The sequence below is a fragment of the Notamacropus eugenii genome, chromosome 3 (genome assembly GCF_028372415.1).
Source record: "Notamacropus eugenii isolate mMacEug1 chromosome 3, mMacEug1.pri_v2, whole genome shotgun sequence".
In the NCBI taxonomy this organism is placed as follows: domain Eukaryota; kingdom Metazoa; phylum Chordata; class Mammalia; order Diprotodontia; family Macropodidae; genus Notamacropus; species Notamacropus eugenii.
Genome location: NC_092874.1, coordinates 467,067,596 through 467,074,631, shown reverse-complemented (window position 1 = coordinate 467,074,631; position 7,036 = coordinate 467,067,596).

The following is a 7,036-nucleotide window of genomic DNA, read 5'->3' as shown; positions in this document are numbered from 1 at the left end:
CAAGATCTTCAGAAAGTCTTTTTTTGGGGGGAGGGGATCACCTGAAACCTCAGGGTGGGGGGGTAGCCATTAGAAAAGTGCATAGCATCATAGCAGCGACATCAAAGGATTTTTGTGAGAAAGTCTAGTGACTGGGGATAGCATACCAGTCAGTGGGTAAGCATTTATTAAACACCTACTGTGTGCCAGGCTAGGTGATGAAGAGATACATTCAGGAAGACTCATTTTTCTGAATTCAAATCCTGCCTTAGGCACTTCCGAGTTGTGTGACCCTGGGCAAGTCACTTATGCCTGTTTGTCTCCATTTCTATATCTGTAAAAAGAGATGGAGAAGGAAATGACAAATCACTACAGTATTACTGCCAAGAGAACCCCAAATGGGATCTCAAAGAGATTGACATGACTGAAAAGAAGTGTGCCAGGTGTTGTGCCAAGCAGTTATTGTTATCTGTCCTTCATTCTCAAAGAGAACCAATCACAGCAGAAGGGTGATGTCTTGACTTGACAGCAAATTGGATTTAAGGGAGCTACATAAAATCATTAGTCCCACTCTTTCCTCTAGGGGATTAAAAGGTAAAAGACCGTCTAATGGGGAGACAACACGTACAAACAGGTTGTAGACAGGATTAATTAGAAATAATTAACCAAGGAAAGGAATTAGCATTAAGGCAGATTAGGAGAGGCTTCCTGTAGAGGGTGGGATTTTAGCTGGCACTTGAAGGAAGCCAGAGAAACTAGGAGGTAGAGAGGAGGAAGGAGAGAATTCAGGCATGAGAACCCACCAGTGAAAATGTATGGAGTCAAGAGGAGGGTCTTATGTGTATCCTGGGCAGTAGTAGAGAAGTTAGGAAGAAGGGAAGGCTTAGGGAGAAAAGATAATGAGCTCAGTTTTGGAGATGTTGGATCTAAGGTATCTGTGGAACATAACAGCAAGCAGGAATGGTGGAAGCCACCAGCAAGCCAGTTTGGTTAGAACTGCTTATGTGAAGGGGCTTGATATGACTTAGTCAGGAAAGGTAGATGAAGGGTTTTCAGTGCTGGCCTGAGTTCGTCATTTGATCCTAGAAGCAAAAGGGAGCCAAAGAAGATTTTTGAGCTTCAGAGTGACAGGGTTAGGAATATGATTAGGAATGCTTCATTAGCAGTTATGTGAAGGAATGTATTAGAGAGATGACAGATTGGAAGCACGTTGGTCTATGAAGAGGCTACTGAAATAGGTGAGAAGTGATGAGGGCTAGGGTTGTGGCTATGTGAGCAGAGAAGGGGTTGGATGAGAAAAACAAAAAGGAATACGGTGAAATCTCACAAATTCACTCAGATTGAAGGCCAGAATTTGGGAGCAGCTAGAATCCTAAAGAATTTTATAAAAAGCAGAGTTTTATCTGTAAAGATGTGGGTCTGTGTCAGCCTTATCTGCCTAGGAAGGGGCCAGAAATGTTAGTCCTTCCTCAGACTCTCCACTGCCCTCCCACCCCTTTAGCTTGTCCTTGTACCTTCTCTCTGCCCATTCACCTACATGGACTAATAGAAGAGACTTTGGGTTTACAAAAGAACACCCAGAGTTGTTGCATAATTATTAGGCAGATCACCTTTACCTGGTTTTTAGCTTAGCCATCATCAGAGATAAACATTTGGAAAGCATATTGACCAATTATCATAGGGTCAGTCTTCTGAGGGCCTCAAGTCCCTCACTAGGAGAGGAATGCAGAGAAAAGATTAAGCCTGAAGGTTTTAGCTACTTGGAATAACCTTGTACTCTGATCTAAAGAGCTCAGTACCTGAGACTAGGTATGACTCTCTTACTGGAGAGATAAAAGGCTTAGCTAACCAAGGCTCAGAAGGAAGCAGAAGGGAGAGGTTTTACTGCTGGTCCTGTACAAAGTCTTTTTCGGCCTTTTCTGGGGAAAATCTTTATCTAGGTTTTAAGCTTTAAAAGATCATGGCAGCATTCTACCCAAGGATTTCAGCTGAGCCAGAATCTGAAGACAGAAGAGAAAAGAGCAGAGCTGTGTCCAACAGAGATCAACACAGCACCATTTGAATGTCACATGTTCTATGACATCACAAAAAGATCTCGGGGCCCTTCAGCTTTGAGTTATGCATGCTCCTCTCCTCGTCTTCCTTAAATGGGCACCCCTCCATACACACCTGCACCCTGGCCACATGCATAACCTATTGGTGTTCTCCATGATATGTTCTCCTCTGTATGTCCACTTTCGCCAATAATGTTATGTGTATTTTGTGGGAGATGGTTCCCAGGTTTACAAGTTTTGTAGCTACTTTTCTTCCTGTGCCAACTCATTAAATGCATTTACTTTGAACGAACAATTGTTGCCTTCTGGTTAACTATTTAGAGTAACCTATTGGTGGGGGCTAACTACAGTCTTAAGGGATGTGAATACACAGACTCTATCTTAAACTATATACATTGTTTCAGTATATCTTAAAACTAGGGTAATTATCTGCGGGGGAACCTGCCCTACAAGTTGTAAGCTACTCTAAGTTGTAGCATTTTGTGTACATTTGAATATAATGTATCAACAATGTACTGCCAAGCTGAGCCGTGACTAGGGAGGTATATTAGACTGTCTTTACCATCATACACAGACCTTGAGCGTTGGAAGAGACCTCATTGGCCCTCTAGTCCAATCCCTTCATAAAGAATCTCCACTAGAATGCATCTGACAAACAGGCATCCAGACAGAGGCTAAACAACTAGATGGTACAGTGGGTACAGCACTGGGTCAAGTCAGGAAGACCTGAGTTCAAATCCAGCCTCACACACATGGTACTTGTGTGACCCTGAACAAGTCACTTAGCTTCTGTTTGCCTCAGTTTCCTCATCTGTACAGGGATAATAATAGCACTTGCCTTCCAGAGTTGTTGTGAGGATCAAATGAAACTAAAAATCTTAAAGCACTTAGCACAGTGCCTGACATGTTAGTTAAAAAATTAATTAAGTCTTAAAACCTTTCAGATATTAAGCAATAATAATGTCATTCTTTCCTCTCTGCCTTTTTGGCCAAAGTTGCTTTTTTTTTTGCAGGCTAAATATTCCAAGTTTCTTCGACGGAGGCTCACTTAGTAGGATGGTCCCAGACTTCTCATCCCCCTGGCCACCCTTCTCTGGACTCACTCAATTTTGCCAGCTTCTTTCTAGAATGAAGTGCCCAGGGTTTCATATCAGAGTCCTGATGTGGGCTGACTGGAGGACCTATTAGGACTGCTCTCTCCCTCCCTCTGGACACTATCTCTCTGCTAATCAATTCAAGACCACATTAGCCTTTTGAGCTGCCATTCCACATTTTAGGATTTATATTGAGGCGGTGGATCATCAAGGACCTCTTGATCTTTTCTCTCATAAATGGTTGTCCAAACATTTTCTCCATCCGTTATTTGTGCTACTGATTGTTTTTTAATCCATACAGAATTTTAGATTTCTCCTTAGTAGATTCCTGTTATTAGAACCAATGTAATATTTTAACTTATTGAGATCTTTTGGAACCCCACCCATTACCTATACCTCTTAGCTCTGTGTCACCCAAATACTGGATGTGTGTCTGTCCTCCTCTAAGAGACTGATAACATTGAATTGCACAAGAACAAGAATGGAAGCCCTGGGCAGTCACCAGAAACCTCTACCTGAGATGCCCTCCACCCATTAACTTGGCTCTTCAGATCAGCTTGTTTAGCCAGTTCTGTGTTAGCTAACTGCGCCAACATCCAGACCACATTTCTCCATTTTTAAGGACACTATGTCAGGTTTTGATAAGTGTATTTTAAAAATATAGGTATAATGTTGTTTATGGCACCTACCAAGCTAGCAATCCTGTCAAAAAAGGAAATAAGGTTTCCTGGTGAAACTCTATCAGTTTCTAGGGGTCACTGCTTCCCTTTCTAAATGCTCTCAAAGCATCTCCTTAATGATAGGTGCTAGAATTTTGCCAAGAGTCAAAGTCAAGATCTATATTATATATATTATAATTATTATAGATTGTTATTATAATACAATTACAAGACCTATAATTGGAAAAAAAAAACCCACAAAACCCCCAAAACAAACGCTCCTCTTCCCTATCTTCCTACTTAGGGTGAAGCTGAACCTAACCGTATATTGCCCTTACCCCCTTGACTCTGACCTTGACCAAGAGGTGGATGACTCTAGGTAAAAAATAAAAAATATTCTCAGGATGGGGGAGGGGGCAGGGAGAAGATTATGACACATAGATTAAATGTAGATGGCCCAAAGGTCAGGTAGGCTACTTTCCAAACCTCCTCAAGAATCCTCTAGGACTCTCAAGAGAGTCGAGGGAATCTAATCTCTGCCATTGGTTCAAGCCCCAATGATTGTATGCCCTCAATTTTAGGGGGGCTCTGTACCCCAGCTCCATTTAACCACTTTATAGTGAGATTAGCTGTTACAAAGGAATATTTTCATCAGCAGTACAGCAAGAATAAACCTATCAATATTCTCCCCCCAATACCTGAGGGAAACAATTCACTAAGTGTCTGGGGGAGAGTTGGAGAATTAGGTTCACAGTTTAGCTCAGTTCCTCCAAATTACAGTCCCACCAAGTGGAGTCCAATGGCCCCTGGACTTGTATGTTACCCTAGAGGCCATGGGGAGCCAGGGAAGCTTTTGGAGCATTGGAAGGACATGGTCACACTTGTGCTGACAATTTTTTTGATCCCAAGTGGAATTCTGAATTTATGAGGTTCAATCGCCTTGTTGTGAATAGTGCTGAGAGGATTATAGCTGGCCAGTCACTTTAGTGCTTAAAATGTGTCTGCACCAACCAAATTAGGCATGGGAGAGAAAAAGAAAGCATATATTCCCTGCCCTCAAAATGCGTACATTCTAGTGGAATTCCAGTTATAGTTGGGAAATGAAAAAATTTGAGTCTGTCCTTTAGCTGGGCTAGATTATCTGAGGTCTGGGATTATAAAACAATCCTTTTGAGGCGATCTAGACAGTGGGTGACATTGCAACTATCTCTAAGCACAATTTCCATCTGTCTTTCCAAAGCTAGAAAAATGAACCTCACTGGGAGAAGACAGTAAAAAAGGGGGATTTAAGGCACCCTTCATCTTACTGTAGCCAAATGAGCACAGAAATTCCAAACTGCCAAGATCTCTGAATCCAGTTGGGCCAGGTTAGATCATTGGCCCAGCCCCTTCCATGATTGAGACATAGCAGATTAAATCCTGGTGGAGCCTTTGGCCTGTCAGCCTTCTCTTCACAACTGCTGGGGTCTTGGAGCATATACCCCACAAGGAAGAAGGCAGTGGGATCCTCATACTGCAGGATAGGGGGAGCACCTTGTTCCCTGGTGAATGGTTCATTCAGGCTTTGTCAGGTGCAGATTGGAATCTCTCGTGAACAAACAAGATACCATGAGCTCCTGCTGGCCAAGAGGCAGAGATGGGAGTGAGACTGGATCCGTGGCCTTGAGACTGTGGATTTGGGCAGCTATGCCATTTGTCACAGGAAAGTCATTTTCTGTGTCTGTGCCAATGTTTGTCATTTTAAAGCAGTAGCAAGTTCTTTCATTCATTCATTCATTCCTTTATTTATTCAACAGATGCTCACTGACAGCCTTGTACTATGTACTCTACAGGGGATACATAGAAATGTGGGAAAACAGAAAGTAAGTTTTATTTCCATACTTTGATGGGGGGTTGTGACCTAGCATGGACAGGTTGGAAGTCAGAAACTAATGTGCAGGCCCAAGGTGCTGTGTGAGGAAGAGCCTATCAGAGGAGACTATGAAGTCCCATGGCCAGGGAACGGTATCTTGGGAAATCCAAAGTTCAGAATTCTATAATGGTCTTGTCTCATCCTGACCTGGTCGTAGCCTTCCAGTGGCCATGCTGGAAGCTACCCATTCCTTCAGAGGAAGGAATGTAGAAGGCCTTCCCTCCTCTGAACTCCATTTTAATAAATTTCTCTTAATACCTTTTTTTGTGTGTCAAGTTTGTCTCTAACAGAAAGAAACTCATATTAACCTTGTGGGGCCCTTTCTCACACAGACAACTGTTTAGCCTGTACACAGGAAGATAAGATGGGGAAACAAATGAGTAAAACACAAAGGAAAAGATGGGGAAATTCCATAGGTGGAGTCCAAAGGCTACGGAAGTGGGGGGAGGGAGAGATCACTTCTATCCAGGAAGAGCTCTTCCTGCTGGTCCAGGCCAAACTCCTTGGTACCTATCTGGGTCATGACCTGTCTCTGGGCCTATCCCCCACAATGACCCTTGTCCCCTTTGTAAATCCATTTAGCTGTAGGAATTATGACTTATCTTTCTGCATGAGTTAGGTGTATATTAAGACTTTGCTAGACCACTTCTCACCTAGCCTCCCTGTTAGGCTCTTGCCTCAAGTCTCCCAACCTTCCCCATTTCCTACTTCAATCCATTCTCCACATAATTACTGAAATGATTGTTTTAAGCACAGGTAAAAGAGGTTTAGGATTTTCAAAACATTTGACAGATATCTCATTTTACCCTCACACTGTCCCAGAGAGTAGGTTTTATTATTGTCTTCATTTTACAAGTGAGTAAACTGAGGCCAACTGCAGTTTAGTGACTTGGTAAGTATCTGAGACTGCATTTGAACTCACTCTTTCTAACTTCATATCCAGCACTCTACAGTCGCCTAACTGTTTAACCCTGGTAGTGGTTTTTTATCAACCCCTAGGGTCCAACGTAACCTCCTCTGCTCTTTCAACGTGAGGTCCTTTGGGGAAGCAAAGAGGGAGAATTCTCAAGCTATGGATGTTATAGTAAAGGTAAGGAGCCTAACACCTCTGACTTAAATAACAGCCTGGCTACCCTCCAGGGAGGCTCTCTGCCCCAAGAAGAAACCAGGTCAGGTTATGAAATTATTAAAAATCTTCAGTAGTTTGGATTTCATTGGCAGTCTGGGAGCTGGGAAGACCAGAGTTTACATCTTGCCTCTGGCACACATTTGACAAGTCACTTAACCTCTAAATGCTCTAGATAATTCTCCAAGAGTGTAGGTTGTAGAAAAGGTAAT